The sequence below is a fragment of the Ovis aries genome, unplaced genomic scaffold (assembly GCF_016772045.2).
Source record: "Ovis aries strain OAR_USU_Benz2616 breed Rambouillet unplaced genomic scaffold, ARS-UI_Ramb_v3.0 scaffold_135, whole genome shotgun sequence".
In the NCBI taxonomy this organism is placed as follows: domain Eukaryota; kingdom Metazoa; phylum Chordata; class Mammalia; order Artiodactyla; family Bovidae; genus Ovis; species Ovis aries.
The window spans coordinates 163011-178395 of record NW_024599803.1 but is presented as its reverse complement, the minus strand read 5'-3'; positions in this window follow the sequence as shown (position 1 = coordinate 178395).

The following is a 15385-nucleotide window of genomic DNA, read 5'->3' as shown; positions in this document are numbered from 1 at the left end:
GATCCGTGAGCTTCCAGGACGGCAGAGCTCCAGCTCTGCTCAGAGGCCCGATCTGGCAGAGTTGCTGGCACGAGGCTGCTCTGCCCTGGGCGAGCCTTGCCCAGACTTGCCTCGCTGCTAGTCTTCCTGCCCAGGAAGGAGCAGGCTGGGCGAGGCTGGGAGACTCCACTGGCGCCTTCCTGGCCTCAGCTCCGCTCCTGCCTTGCCTTTGCACCTAGGCCCCAGGCGTCCTTGGGGAGGGCTTAGGGGCCGGTGGCTTGCACACTGCCAAGGGGCTCCAGCAGGAAGAGCTCTGTGTGAGGGAAGGAAGGGCTAGTGCAGGGCTCCTCCAGCCGTTGCTTGGACGCCCAGACTCAGCGCTGCACGGAGTGCACCAGGCTCCCAGGGTCCCTGGCTGGGGTCTGCAGCCCACACACCCGGAGGCTGACTCCTGGGCGCCCAGCAGCTGCCTCACACACGTAGCTTCCTAGCGCTCTCCTCCCCAGCCGAGACGTGTGCAGCTGGTTGGGGCCTGCCCCTGCGTGCCTGGGCTCCCGCCCACAGCCCCAGCTCAGGGCAAGCAGCCCCTGAGCCAAGACCTGCAGGAGGCGCAGAGCGCCCCACCCGGAAGCCGAGTGAACAGCTGGCGGGAGGCGAGCCTCCTCGAGGGAAGCAGAGGCAGCTCCAGCCTCGTTTGGCTCAAGCCCTACTTGGCTGGAGCCGAGTGCGCCTCCAGGACGGCAGAGCTCCAGCTCTGCTCAGAGGCCCGATCTGGCAGAGTTGCTGGCGCGAGGCTGCTCTGCCCTGGGCGAGCCTTGCCCAGACTTGCCTCGCTGCTAGGCTTCCTTCCCAGGAAGGAGCAGGCTGTGCGAGGCTGGGAGACGCCACTGGCGCCTTCCTGACCTCAGCTCCGCTCCTGCCTTGCCTTTGCACCTAAGCCCCAGGCGTCCTTGGGGAGGGCTTGGGGCCGGTGGCTTGAACACTGCCAAGGGCTCCAGCAGGAAGAGCTCTGTGAGAGCGAAGGAGAAGGGCTAGTGCAGGGCTCCTCCAGCCGTTGCTTGGCCGCCCAGACTCAGCGCTGCACGGAGTGCACCAGGCTCCCAGGGTCCCTGGCTGGGGTCTGCAGCCCCGCACACCCGGAGGCTGACTCCTGGGCGCCCAGCAGCTGCCTCACACACGTAGATTTCCCTAGCGCTCTCTCCCCAGCAGAGACGTGTGCAGCTGGTTGGGGCCTGCCCCTGCGTGCCTGGGCTCCCGCCCACCCCAGCTCAGGCAAGCAGCCCCTGAGCCAAGACCTGCAGGAGGCGCAGAGCGCCCCCACCTGGAAGCCGAGTGAACAGCTGGCGGGGAGACGAGCCTCCTCGAGGGAAGATGAGGCAGCGCAGCCTCGTTTGGCTCAAGCCCTACTTGGCTGGAGCCGAGTGCGCCTCCAGGACGGCAGAGCTCCAGCTCTGCTCAGAGGCCCGATCTGGCAGAGTTGCTGGCGCGAGGCTGCTCTGCCCTGGGCGAGCCTTGTCCAGAATTGCCTCACTGCTAGGCTTCCTTCCCAGGAAGGAGCAGGCTGCGCGAGGCTGGGAGACGCCACTGGCGCCTTCCTGACCTCAGCTCCGCTCCTGCCTTGCCTTTGCACATTGGCCCCAGGCGTCCTTGGGGAGGGCTTAGGGACGGTGGCTTGCACACTGCCAAGGGCTCCAGCAGGAAGAGCTCTGTGTGAGCGAAGGGAAGGGCTAGTGCAGGGCTCCTCCAGCCGTTGCTTGGCCGCCCAGACTCAGCGCTGCACAGAGCACCAGGCTCCCAGGGCCCTGGCTGGGGTCTGCAGCCCCACACCCCCGGAGGCTGACTCCTGGGGCGCCCAGCAGCTGCCTCACACACGTAGCTTCCCTAGCGCTCCCCTCCCCAGCAGAGACGTGTGCAGCTGGTTGGGGCCTGCCCCTGCGTGCCTGGGCTCCCGCCCACAGCCCCAGCTCAGGGCAAGCAGCCCCTGAGCCAAGACCTGCAGGAGGCGCAGAGCGCCCCCACCTGGAAGCCGAGTGAACAGCTGGCGGGAGGCGAGCCTCCTCGGGGAAGAAGAGGCAGCCCAGCCTCGTTTGGCTCAAGCCCTACTTGGCTGGAGCCGAGTGCGCCTCCAGGACGGCAGAGCTCCAGCTCTGCTCAGAGGCCCGATCTGGCAGAGTTGCTGGCGCGAGGCTGCTCTGCCCTGGGCGAGCCTTGCCCAGACTTGCCTCACAGCTAGGCTTCCTGCCCAGGAAGGAGCAGGCTGCGCGCGGCTGGGAGACGCCACTGGCGCCTTCCTGACCTCAGCTCCGCTCCTGCCTTGCCTTTGCACCTAGGCCCCAGGCGTCCTTGGGGAGGGCTTAGGGGCCGGTGGCTTGCACACTGCCAAGGGCTCCAGCAGGAAGAGCTCTGTGAGTGAAGGAAAGGGCTAGTGCAGGGCTCCTCCAGCCGTTGCTTGGCCGCCCAGACTCAGCGCTGCACAGGAGCACCAGGCTCCCAGGGTCCCTGGCTGGGGTCTGCAGCCCCACACCCGGAGGCTGACTCCTGGGCGCCCAGCAGCTGCCTCACACACGTAGCTTCCTAGCGCTCTCCTCCCCAGCAGAGACGTGTGCAGCTGGTTGGGGCCTGCCCCTGCGTGCCTGGGCTCCCGCCCACAGCCCCAGCTCAGGGCAAGCAGCCCCTGAGCCAAGACCTGCAGGAGGCGCAGCGCGCCCCCACCTGGAAGCCGAGTGAACAGCTGGCGGGAGGCGAGCCTCCTCGAAGGAAGAAGAGGCAGCGCAGCCTCGTTTGGCTCAAGCCCTACTTGGCTGGAGCCGAGTGCGCCTCCAGGACGGCAGAGCTCCAGCTCTGCTCAGAGGCCCGATCTGGCAGAGTTGCTGGCGCGAGGCTGCTCTGCCCTGGGCGAGCCTTGTCCAGACTTGCCTCACTGCTAGGCTTCCTTCCCAGGAAGGAGCAGGCTGCACGAGGCTGGGAGACGCCACTGGCGCCTTCCTGACCTCAGCTCCGCTCCTGCCTTGCCTTTGCACCTAGGCCCCAGGCGTCCTTGGGAGGGCTTAGGGGCGGTGGCTTGCACACTGCCAAGGGCTCCAGCAGGAAGAGCTCTGTGTGAGCGAAGGAAGGGCTAGTGCAGGGCTCCTCCAGCCGTTGCTTGGCCGCCCAGACTCAGCGCTGCACGGAGTGCACCAGGCTCCCAGGGTCCCTGGCTGGGGTCTGCAGCCCCACACACCCGGAGGCTGACTCCTGGGCGCCCAGCAGCTGCCTCTCACACGTAGCTTCCCTAGCGCTCTCCTCCCCAGCAGAGACGTGTGCAGCTGGTTGGGGCCTGCCCCTGCGTGCCTGGGCTCCCGCCCACAGCCCCAGCTCAGGGCAGCCCCTGAGCCAAGACCTGCAGGAGGCGCCCGGGGAAAGCAGAGGCAGCAGCCCAGCCTCGTTTGGCTCAAGCCCTACTTGGCTGGAGCCGAGTGCGCTTCCAGGACGGCAGAGCTCCAGCTCTGCTCAGAGGCCCGATCTGGCAGAGTTGCTGGCGCGAGGCTGCTCTGCCCTGGGCGAGCCTTGCCCAGACTTGCCTCACAGCTAGGCTTCCTGCCCAGGAAGGAGCAGGCTGCGCGGCTGGGAGACGCCACTGGCGCCTTCCTGACCTCAGCTCCGCTCCTGCCTTGCCTTTGCACCTAGGCCCCAGGCGTCCTTGGGGAGGGCTTAGGGGACGGTGGCTTGCACACTGCCAAGGGCTCCAGCAGGAAGAGCTCTGTGTGAGGGAAGGAAGGGGCTAGTGCAGGGCTCCTCCAGCCGTTGCTTGGCCGCCCAGACTCAGCGCTGCACGGAGTGCACCAGGCTCCCAGGGGCCCTGGCTGGGGTCTGCAGCCCCACACACCCGGAGGCTGACTCCCTGGGCGCCCAGCAGCTGCCTCACACACGTAGCTTCCCTAGCGCTCTCCTCCCCAGCAGAGACGTGTGCAGCTGGTTGGGGCCTGCCCCTGCGTGCCTGGGCTCCCGCCCACAGCCTCAGCTCAGGGCAAGCAGCCCCTGAGCCAAGACCTGCAGGAGGCGCAGAGCGACCCCACCTGGAAGCCGAGTGAACAGCTGGCGGGGAGGCGAGCCTCCTCGAGGGAAGAAGAGGCAGCCCAGCCTCGTTTGGCTCAAGCCCTACTTGGCTGGAGCCGAGTGCGCCTCCAGGACGGCAGAGCTCCAGCTCTGCTCAGAGGCCCGATCTGGCAGAGTTGCTGGCGCGAGGCTGCTCTGCCCTGGGCGAGCCTTGCCCAGACTTGCCTCACAGCTAGGCTTCCTTCCCGGGAAGGAGCAGGCTGCGCGTGGCTGGGAGACGCCACTGGCGCCTTCCTGACCTCAGCTCCGCTCCTGCATTGCCTTTGCACCTAGGCCCCAGGCGTCTTTGGGGAGGGCTTAGGGGACGGTGGCTTGCACACTGCCAAGGGCTCCAGCAGGAAGAGCTCTGTGTGAGCGAAGGGAAGGGCTAGTGCAGGGCTCCTCCAGCCGTTGCTTGGCCGCCCAGACTCAGCGCTGCACGGAGTGCACCAGGCTCCCAGGGTCCCTGGCTGGGGTCTGCAGCCCCACACACCCGGAGGCTGACTCCTGGGCGCCCAGCAGCTGCCTCACACACGTGAGTTTCCTAGTGCTCTCCTCCCCAGCAGAGACGTGTGCAGCTGGTTGGGGCCTGCCCCTGCGTGCCTGGGCTCCCGCCCACAGCCCCAGCTCAGGGCAAGCAGCCCCTGAGCCAAGACCTGCAGGAGGCGCAGAGCGCCCCCACCTGGAAGCCGAGTGAACGGCTGGCGGGAGGCGAGCCTCCTCGAGGGAAGAAGAGGCAGCTCAGCCTCGTTTGGCTCAAGCCCTACTTGGCTGGAGCTGAGTGCGCCTCCAGGACGGCAGAGCCCCAGCTCTGCTCAGAGGCCCGATCTGGCAGAGTTGCTGGCGCGAGGCTGCTCTGCCCTGGGCGAGCCTTGCCCAGACTTGCCTCACAGCTAGGCTTCCTTCCCAGGAAGGAGCAGGCTGCGCGCGGCTGGGAGACGCCACTGGCGCCTTCCTGACCTCAGCTCCGCTCCTGCCTTGCCTTTGCACCTAGGCCCCAGGCGTCCTTGGGGAGGGCTTAGGGACGGTGGCTTGCACACTGCCAAGGGCTCCAGCAGGAAGAGCTCTGTGTGAGCGAAGGGAAGGGCTAGTGCAGGGCTCCTCCAGCCGTTGCTTGGCCGCCCAGACTCAGCGCTGCACGGAGTGCACCAGGCTCCCAGGGACCCTGGCTGGGGTCTGCAGCCCCACACACCCGGAGGCTGACTCCCTGGGCGCCCAGGAGCTGCCTCACACACGTAGCTTCCCTAGCGCTCTCCTCCCCAGCAGAGACGTGTGCAGCTGGTTGGGGCCTGCCCCTGCGTGCCTGGGCTCCCGCCCACAGCCCCAGCTCAGGGCAAGCAGCCCCTGAGCCAAGACCTGCAGGAGGCGCAGAGCGCCCCCACCTGGAAGCCGAGTGAACAGCTGGCGGGGAGGCGAGCCTCCTCGAGGGAAGAAGAGGCAGCCCAGCCTCGTTTGGCTCAAGCCCTACTTGGCTGGAGCCGAGTGCGCCTCCAGGACGGCAGAGCTCCAGCTCTGCTCAGAGGCCCGATCTGGCAGAGTTGCTGGCGCGAGGCTGCTCTGCCCTGGGCGAGCCTTGCCCAGACTTGCCTCACAGCTAGGCTTCCTTCCCAGGAAGGAGCAGGCTGCGCGCGGCTGGGAGACGCCACTGGCGCCTTCCTGACCTCAGCTCCGCTCCTGCCTTGCCTTTGCACCTAGGCCCCAGGCGTCCTTGGGGAGGGCTTAGGGACGGTGGCTTGCACACTGCCAAGGGCTCCAGCAGGAAGAGCTCTGTGTGAGCGAAGGAGAGGGCTAGTGCAGGGCTCCTCCAGCCGTTGCTTGGCCGCCCAGACTCAGCGCTGCACGGAGTGCACCAGGCTCCCAGGGTCCCTGGCTGGGGTCTGCAGCCCCACACACCCGGAGGCTGACTCCTGGGCGCCCAGCAGCTGCCTCACACACGTAGCTTCCCTAGCGCTCTCCTCCCAGCAGAGACGTGTGCAGCTGGTTGGGGCCTGCCCCTGCGTGCCTGGGCTCCCGCCCACAGCCCCAGCTCAGGGCAAGCAGCCCCTGAGCCAAGACCTGCAGGAGGCGCCTGGAAGCCGAGTGAACAGCGAGCGAGGCAGCCCAGCCTCGTTTGGCTCAAGCCCTACTTGGCTGGAGCCGAGTGCGCCTCCAGGACGGCAGAGCTCAGCTCTGCTCAGAGGCCCGATCTGGCAGAGTTGCTGGCGCGAGGCTGCTCTGCCCTGGGCGAGCCTTGCCCAGACTTGCCTCACAGCTAGGCTTCCTGCCCAGGAAGGAGCAGGCTGCGCGCGGCTGGGAGACGCCACTGGCGCCTTCCTGACCTCAGCTCCGCTCCTGCCTTGCCTTTGCACCTAGGCCCCAGGCGTCTTGGGGAGAGCTTAGGGACGGTGGCTTGCACACTGCCAAGGGCTCCAGCAGGAAGAGCTCTGTGTGAGCGAAGGAAAGGGCTAGTGCAGGGCTCCTCCAGCCGTTGCTTGGCCGCCCAGACTCAGCGCTGTACGGAGTGCACCAGGCTCCCAGGGTCCCTGGCTGGGGTCTGCAGCCCACACACCCGGAGGCTGACTCCTGGGCGCCCAGCAGCTGCCTCACACACGTAGCTTCCCTAGCGCTCTCCTCCCCAGCAGAGACGTGTGCAGCTGGTTGGGGCCTGCCCCTGCGTGCCTGGGCTCCCGCCCACAGCCCCAGCTCAGGGCAAGCAGCCCCTGAGCCAAGACCTGCAGGAGGCGCAGGCGCCCCCACCTGGAAGCCGAGTGAACGGCTGGCGGGGAGGCCTCCTCGAGGGAAGAAGAGGCAGCTCAGCCTCGTTTGGCTCAAGCCCTACTTGGCTGGAGCCGAGTGCGCCTCCAGGACGGCAGAGCTCCAGCTCTGCTCAGAGGCCCGATCTGGCAGAGTTGCTGGCGCGAGGCTGCTCTGCCCTGGGCGAGCCTTGCCCAGACTTGCCTCACAGCTAGGCTTCCTTCCCAGGAAGGAGCAGGCTGCGCGCGGCTGGGAGACGCCACTGGCGCCTTCCTGACCTCAGCTCCGCTCCTGCCTTGCCTTTGCACCTAGGCCCCAGGCGTCCTTGGGGAGGGCTTAGGGGACGGTGGCTTGCACACTGCCAAGGGCTCCAGCAGGAAGAGCTCTGTGTGAGCGAAGGACAGGGCTAGTGCAGGGCTCCTCCAGCCGTTGCTTGGCCGCCCAGACTCAGCGCCGCACGGAGTGCACCAGGCTCCCAGGGTCCCTGGCTGGGGTCTGCAGCCCCACACACCCGGAGGCTGACTCCCGGGCGCCCAGCAGCTGCCTCACACACGTAGCTTCCGCTCTCCTCCCCAGCAGAGACGTGTGCAGCTGGTTGGGGCCTGCCCCTGCGTGCCTGGGCTCCCGCCCACAGCCCCAGCTCAGGGCAAGCAGCCCCTGAGCTAAGATCTGCAGGAGGCGCAGAGCGCCCCACCTGGAAGCCGAGTGAACGGCTGGCGGGAGGCGAGCCTCCTCGAGGAAGAAGAGGCAGCCCAGCCTCGTTTGGCTCAAGCCCTAGTTGGCTGGAGCCGAGTGCGCCTCCAGGACGGCAGAGCTCCAGCTCTGCTCAGAGGCCCGATCTGGCAGAGTTGCTGGCGCGAGGCTGCTCTGCCCTGGGGCGAGCCTTGCCCAGACTTGCCTCACAGCTAGGCTTCCTTCCCAGGAAGGAGCAGGCTGCGCGCGGCTGGGAGACGCCACTGGCGCCTTCCTGACCTCAGCTCCGCTCCTGCCTTGCCTTTGCACCTAGGCCCCAGGCGTCCTTGGGGAGGGCTTAGGGGACGGTGGCTTGCACACTGCCAAGGGCTCCAGCAGGAAGAGCTCTGTGTGAGCGAAGGAAAGGGCTAGTGCAGGGCTCCTCCAGCCGTTGCTTGGCCGCCCAGACTCAGCGCTGCACGGAGTGCACCAGGCTCCCAGGGTCCCTGGCTGGGGTCTGCAGCCCCACACACCCGGAGGCTGACTCCTGGGCGCCCAGCAGCTGCCTCACACACGGGACAGCTTCCCTAGCGCTCTCCTCCCCAGCAGAGACGTGTGCAGCTGGTTGGGGCCTGCCCCTGCGTGCCTGGGCTCCCGCCCACAGCCCCAGCTCAGGGCAAGCAGCCCCTGAGCCAAGACCTGCAGGAGGCGCAGAGCGCCCCACCTGGAAGCCGAGTGAACGGCTGGCGGGAGGCGAGCCTCCTCGAGGGAAGAAGAGGCAGCCCAGCCTCGTTTGGCTCAAGCCCTACTTGGCTGGAGCCGAGTGCGCCTCCAGGACGGCAGAGCTCCAGCTCTGCTCAGAGGCCCGATCTGGCAGAGTTGCTGGCGCGAGGCTGCTCTGCCCTGGGCGAGCCTTGCCCAGACTTGCCTCACAGCTAGGCTTCCTTCCCAGGAAGGAGCAGGCTGCGCGCGGCTGGGAGACGCCACTGGCGCCTTCCTGACCTCAGCTCCGCTCCTGCCTTGCCTTTGCACCTAGGCCCCAGGCGTCCTTGGGGAGGGCTTAGGGACGGTGGCTTGCACACTGCCAAGGGCTCCAGCAGGAAGAGCTCTGTGTGAGCGAAGGAAAGGGCTAGTGCAGGGCTCCTCCAGCCGTTGCTTGGCCGCCCAGACTCAGCGCTGCACGGAGTGCACCAGGCTCCCAGGGTCCCTGGCTGGGGTCTGCAGCCCCACACACCCGGAGGCTGACTCCTGGGCGCCCAGCAGCTGCCTCACACACGTAGCTTCCTAGCGCTCTCCTCCCCAGCAGAGACGTGTGCAGCTGGTTGGGGCCTGCCCCTGCGTGCCTGGGCTCCCGCCCACAGCCCCAGCTCAGGGCAAGCAGCCCCTGAGCCAAGACCTGCAGGAGGCGCAGGCGCCCCACCTGGAAGCCGAGTGAACGGCTGGCGGGAGGCGAGCCTCCTCGAGGGAAGAGGCAGCCCAGCCTCGTTTGGCTCAAGCCCTACTTGGCTGGAGCCGAGTGCGCCTCCAGGACGGCAGAGCTCCAGCTCTGCTCAGAGGCCCGATCTGGCAGAGTTGCTGGCGCGAGGCTGCTCTGCCCTGGGCGAGCCTTGCCCAGACTTGCCTCACAGCTAGGCTTCCTTCCCAGGAAGGAGCAGGCTGCGCGCGGCTGGGAGACGCCACTGGCGCCTTCCTGACCTCAGCTCCGCTCCTGCCTTGCCTTTGCACCTAGGCCCCAGGCGTCCTTGGGGAGGGCTTAGGGACGGTGGCTTGCACACTGCCAAGGGCTCCAGCAGGAAGAGCTCTGTGTGAGCGAAGGAAAGGGGCTAGTGCAGGGCTCCTCCAGCCGTTGCTTGGCCGCCCAGACTCAGCGCTGCACGGAGTGCACCAGGCTCCCAGGGTCCCTGGCTGGGGTCTGCAGCCCCACACACCCGGAGGCTGACTCCTGGGGCGCCCAGCAGCTGCCTCACACACGTAGCTTCCTAGCGCTCTCCTCCCCAGCAGAGACGTGTGCAGCTGGTTGGGGGCCTGCCCCTGCGTGCCTGGGCTCCCGCCCACAGCCCCAGCTCAGGGCAAGCAGCCCCTGAGCCAAGACCTGCAGGAGGCGCAGAGCGCCCCACCTGGAAGCCGAGTGAACGGCTGGCGGGAGGCGAGCCTCCTCGAGGAAGAAGAGGCAGCCCAGCCTCGTTTGGCTCAAGCCCTACTTGGCTGGAGCCGAGTGCGCCTCCAGGACGGCAGAGCTCCAGCTCTGCTCAGAGGCCCGATCTGGCAGAGTTGCTGGCGCGAGGCTGCTCTGCCCTGGGCGAGCCTTGCCCAGACTTGCCTCACAGCTAGGCTTCCTTCCCAGGAAGGAGCAGGCTGCGCGCGGCTGGGAGACGCCACTGGCGCCTTCCTGACCTCAGCTCCGCTCCTGCCTTGCCTTTGCACCTAGGCCCCAGGGCGTCCTTTGGGAGGCTTAGGGACGGTGGCTTGCACACTGCCAAGGGCTCCAGCAGGAAGAGCTCTGTGTGAGCGAAGGAAAGGGCTAGTGCAGGGCTCCTCCAGCCGTTGCTTGGCCGCCCAGACTCAGCGCTGCACGGAGTGCACCAGGCTCCCAGGGTCCCTGGCTGGGGTCTGCAGCCCCACACACCCGGAGGCTGACTCCTGGGCGCCCAGCAGCTGCCTCACACACGTAGCTTCCCTAGCGCTCTCCTCCCCAGCAGAGACGTGTGCAGCTGGTTGGGGCCTGCCCCTGCGTGCCTGGGCTCCCGCCCACAGCCCCAGCTCAGGGCAAGCAGCCCCTGAGCCAAGACCTGCAGGAGGCGCAGAGCGCCCCACCTGGAAGCCGAGTGAACGGCTGGCGGGAGGCGAGCCTCCTCGAGGAAGAAGAGGCAGCCCAGCCTCGTTTGGCTCAAGCCCTACTTGGCTGGAGCCGAGTGCGCCTCCAGGACGGCAGAGCTCCAGCTCTGCTCAGAGGCCCGATCTGGCAGAGTTGCTGGCGCGAGGCTGCTCTGCCCTGGGCGAGCCTTGCCCAGACTTGCCTCACAGCTAGGCTTCCTTCCCAGGAAGGAGCAGGCTGCGCGCGGCTGGGAGACGCCACTGGCGCCTTCCTGACCTCAGCTCCGCTCCTGCCTTGCCTTTGCACCTAGGCCCCAGGCGTCCTTGGGGAGGGCTTAGGGACGGTGGCTTGCACACTGCCAAGGGCTCCAGCAGGAAGAGCTCTGTGTGAGCGAAGGGAAGAGGCTAGTGCAGGGCTCCTCCAGCCGTTGCTTGGCCGCCCAGACTCAGCGCTGCACGGAGTGCACCAGGCTCCCAGGGTCCCTGGCTGGGGTCTGCAGCCCCACACACCCGGAGGCTGACTCCTGGGCGCCCAGCAGCTGCCTCACACACGTAGCTTCCTAGCGCTCTCCTCCCAGCAGAGACGTGTGCAGCTGGTTGGGGCCTGCCCCTGCGTGCCTGGGCTCCCGCCCACAGCCCCAGCTCAGGGCAAGCAGCCCCTGAGCCAAGACCTGCAGGAGGCGCAGAGCGCCCCACCTGGAAGCCGAGTGAACGGCTGGCGGGAGGCGAGCCTCCTCGAGGAAGAAGAGGCAGCCCAGCCTCGTTTGGCTCAAGCCCTACTTGGCTGGAGCTGAGTGCGCCTCTAGGACGGCAGAGCTCCAGCTCTGCTCAGAGGCCCGATCTGGCAGAGTTGCTGGCGCGAGGCTGCTCTGCCCTGGGCGAGCCTTGCCCAGACTTGCCTCACAGCTAGGCTTCCTTCCCAGGAAGGAGCAGGCTGCGCGAGGCTGGGGGACGCCACTGGCGCCTTCCTGACCTCAGCTCCGCTCCTGCCTTGCCTTTGCACCTAGGCCCCAGGCGTCCTTGGGGAGGGCTTAGGGGACGGTGGCTTGCACACTGCCAAGGGCTCCAGCAGGAAGAGCTCTGTGTGAGCGAAGGGAAGGCTAGTGCAGGGCTCCTCCAGCCGTTGCTTGGCCGCCCAGACTCAGCGCTGCACGGAGTGCACCAGGCTCCCAGGGTCCCTGGCTGGGGTCTGCAGCCCCACACACCCGGAGGCTGACTCCTGGGGCGCCCAGCAGCTGCCTCACACACGTAGCTTCCCTAGCTCTCCTCCCCAGCAGAGACGTGTGCAGCTGGTTGGGGCCTGCCCCTGCGTGCCTGGGCTCCCGCCCACGCCCCAGCTCAGGGCAAGCAGCCCCTGAGCCCAAGACCTCAGGAGGCGCAGAGCGCCCCACCTGGAAGCCGAGTGAACGGCTGGCGGGAGGCGAGCCTCCTCGAGGAAGAAGAGGCAGCCCAGCCTCGTTTGGCTCAAGCCCTACTTGGCTGGAGCCGAGTGCGCCTCCAGGACGGCAGAGCTCCAGCTCTGCTCAGAGGCCCGATCTGGCAGAGTTGCTGGCGCGAGGCTGCTCTGCCCTGGGCGAGCCTTGCCCAGACTTGCCTCACAGCTAGGCTTCCTTCCCAGGAAGGAGCAGGCTGCACGTGGCTGGGAGACGCCCCTGGCGCCTTCCTGACCTCAGCTCCGCTCCTGCCTTGCCTTTGCACCTAGGCCACAGGCGTCCTTGGGGAGGGCTTTGGGGACGGTGGCTTGCACACTGCCAAGGGCTCCAGCAGGAAGAGCTCTGTGTGAGCGAAGGAAAGGACTAGTGCAGGGCTCCTCCAGCCGTTGCTTGGCCGCCCAGACTCAGCGCTGCACGGAGTGCACCAGGCTCCCAGGGGCCCTGGCTGGGGTCTGCAGCCCCACACACCCGGAGGCTGACTCCCTGGGCGCCCAGCAGCTGCCTCACACACGTAGCTTCCCTAGCGCTCTCCTCCCCAGCAGAGACGTGTGCAGCTGGTTGGGGCCTGCCCCTGCGTGCCTGGGCTCCCGCCCACAGCCCCAGCTCAGGGCAAGCAGCCCCTGAGCCAAGACCTGCAGGAGGCGCAGAGCGACCCACCTGGAAGCCGAGTGAACGGCTGGCGGGGAGGCGAGCCTCCTCGAGGGAAGAAGAGGCAGCCCAGCCTCGTTTGGCTCAAGCCCTACTTGGCTGGAGCCGAGTGCGCCTCCAGGACGGCAGAGCTCCAGCTCTGCTCAGAGGCCCGATCTGGCAGAGTTGCTGGCGCGAGGCTGCTCTGCCCTGGGCGAGCCTTGCCCAGACTTGCCTCACAGCTAGGCTTCCTTCCCAGGAAGGAGCAGGCTGCGCGCGGCTGGGAGACGCCACTGGCGCCTTCCTGACCTCAGCTCCGCTCCTGCCTTGCCTTTGCACCTAGGCCCCAGGCGTCCTTGGGGAGGGCTTAGGGTACGGTGGCTTGCACACTGCCAAGGGCTCCAGCAGGAAGAGCTCTGTGCGAGCGAAGGGAAGGGCTAGTGCAGGGCTCCTCCAGCCGTTGCTTGGCCGCCCGGACTCAGCGCTGCACGGAGTGCACCAGGCTCCCAGGGTCCCTGGCTGGGGTCTGCAGCCCCACACACCCGGAGGCTGACTCCTGGGGCGCCCAGCAGCTGCCTCACACACGTAGCTTCCCTAGTGCTCTCCTCCCCAGCAGAGACGTGTGCAGCTGGTTGGGGCCTGCCCCTGCGTGCCTGGGCTCCCGCCCCCAGCCCCAGCTCAGGGCAAGCAGCCCCTGAGCCAAGACCTGCAGGAGGCGCAGAGCGCCCCCACCTGGAAGCCGAGTGAACGGCTGGCGGGAGGCGAGCCTCCTCGAGGAAGAAGAGGCAGCCCAGCCTCGTTTGGCTCAAGCCCTACTTGGCTGGAGCCGAGTGCGCCTCCAGGACGGCAGAGCTCCAGCTCTGCTCAGAGGCCCGATCTGGCAGAGTTGCTGGCGCGAGGCTGCTCTGCCCTGGGCGAGCCTTGCCCAGACTTGCCTCACAGCTAGGCTTCCTTCCCAGGAAGGAGCAGGCTGCGCGCGGCTGGGAGACGCCACTGGCGCCTTCCTGACCTCAGCTCCGCTCCTGCCTTGCCTTTGCACCTAGGCCCCAGGCGTCCTTGGGGAGGGCTTAAGGGACGGTGGCTTGCACACTGCCAAGGGCTCCAGCAGGAAGAGCTCTGTGTGAGCGAAGGGAAGGGCTAGTGCAGGGCTCCTCCAGCCGTTGCTTGGCCGCCCAGACTCAGCGCTGCACGGAGTGCACCAGGCTCCCAGGGTCCCTGGCTGGGGTCTGCAGCCCCACACACCCGGAGGCTGACTCCTGGGCGCCCAGCAGCTGCCTCACACACGTAGCTTCCTAGCGCTCTCCTCCCCAGCAGAGACGTGTGCAGCTGGTTGGGGCCTGCCCCTGCGTGCCTGGGCTCCCGCCCACAGCCCCAGCTCAGGGCAAGCAGCCCCTGAGCCAAGACCTGCAGGAGGCGCAGAGCGCCCCACCTGGAAGCCGAGTGAACGGCTGGCGGGAGGCGAGCCTCCTCGAGGAAGAAGAGGCAGCCCAGCCTCGTTTGGCTCAAGCCCTACTTGGCTGGAGCCGAGTGCGCCTCCAGGACGGCAGAGCTCCAGCTCTGCTCAGAGGCCCGATCTGGCAGAGTTGCTGGCGCGAGGCTGCTCTGCCCTGGGCGAGCCTTGCCCAGACTTGCCTCACAGCTAGGCTTCCTTCCCAGGAAGGAGCAGGCTGCGCGCGGCTGGGAGACGCCACTGGCGCCTTCCTGACCTCAGCTCCGCTCCTGCCTTGCCTTTGCACCTAGGCCCCAGGCGTCCTTGGGGAGGGCTTAGGGGACGGTGGCTTGCACACTGCCAAGGGCTCCAGCAGGAAGAGCTCTGTGTGAGCGAAGGAAAGGGCTAGTGCAGGGCTCCTCCAGCCGTTGCTTGGCCGCCCAGACTCAGCGCTGCACGGAGTGCACCAGGCTCCCAGGGTCCCTGGCTGGGGTCTGCAGCCCCACACACCCGGAGGCTGACTCCTGGGCGCCCAGCAGCTGCCTCACACACGTAGCTTCCTAGCGCTCTCCTCCCCAGCAGAGACGTGTGCAGCTGGTTGGGGCCTGCCCCTGCGTGCCTGGGCTCCCGCCCAACCCCAGCTCAGGGCAAGCAGCCCCTGAGCCAAGACCTGCAGGAGGCGCAGAGCGCCCCACCTGGAAGCCGAGTGAACGGCTGGCGGGAGGCGAGCCTCCTCGAGGAAGAAGAGGCAGCCCAGCCTCGTTTGGCTCAAGCCCTACTTGGCTGGAGCCGAGTGCGCCTCCAGGACGGCAGAGCTCCAGCTCTGCTCAGAGGCCCGATCTGGCAGAGTTGCTGGCGCGAGGCTGCTCTGCCCTGGGCGAGCCTTGCCCAGACTTGCCTCACAGCTAGGCTTCCTTCCCAGGAAGGAGCAGGCTGCGCGCGGCTGGGAGACGCCACTGGCGCCTTCCTGACCTCAGCTCCGCTCCTGCCTTGCCTTTGCACCTAGGCCCCAGGCGTCCTTGGGGAGGGCTTAGGGACGGTGGCTTGCACACTGCCAAGGGCTCCAGCAGGAAGAGCTCTGTGTGAGCGAAGGAAAGGGCTAGTGCAGGGCTCCTCCAGCCGTTGCTTGGCCGCCCAGACTCAGCGCTGCACGGAGTGCACCAGGCTCCCAGGGTCCCTGGCTGGGGTCTGCAGCCCCACACACCCGGAGGCTGACTCCTGGGCGCCCAGCAGCTGCCTCACACACGTAGCTTCCCTAGCGCTCTCCTCCCCAGCAGAGACGTGTGCAGCTGGTTGGGGCCTGCCCCTGCGTGCCTGGGCTCCCGCCCACAGCCCCAGCTCAGGGCAAGCAGCCCCTGAGCCAAGACCTGCAGGAGGCGCAGAGCGCCCCACCTGGAAGCCGAGTGAACGGCTGGCGGGAGGCGAGCCTCCTCGAGGGAAGAAGAGGCAGCCCAGCCTCGTTTGGCTCAAGCCCTACTTGGCTGGAGCCGAGTGCGCCTCCAGGACGGCAGAGCTCCAGCTCTGCTCAGAGGCCCGATCTGGCAGAGTTGCTGGCGCGAGGCTGCTCTGCCCTGGGCGAGCCTTGCCCAGACTTGCCTCACAGCTAGGCTTCCTTCCCAGGAAG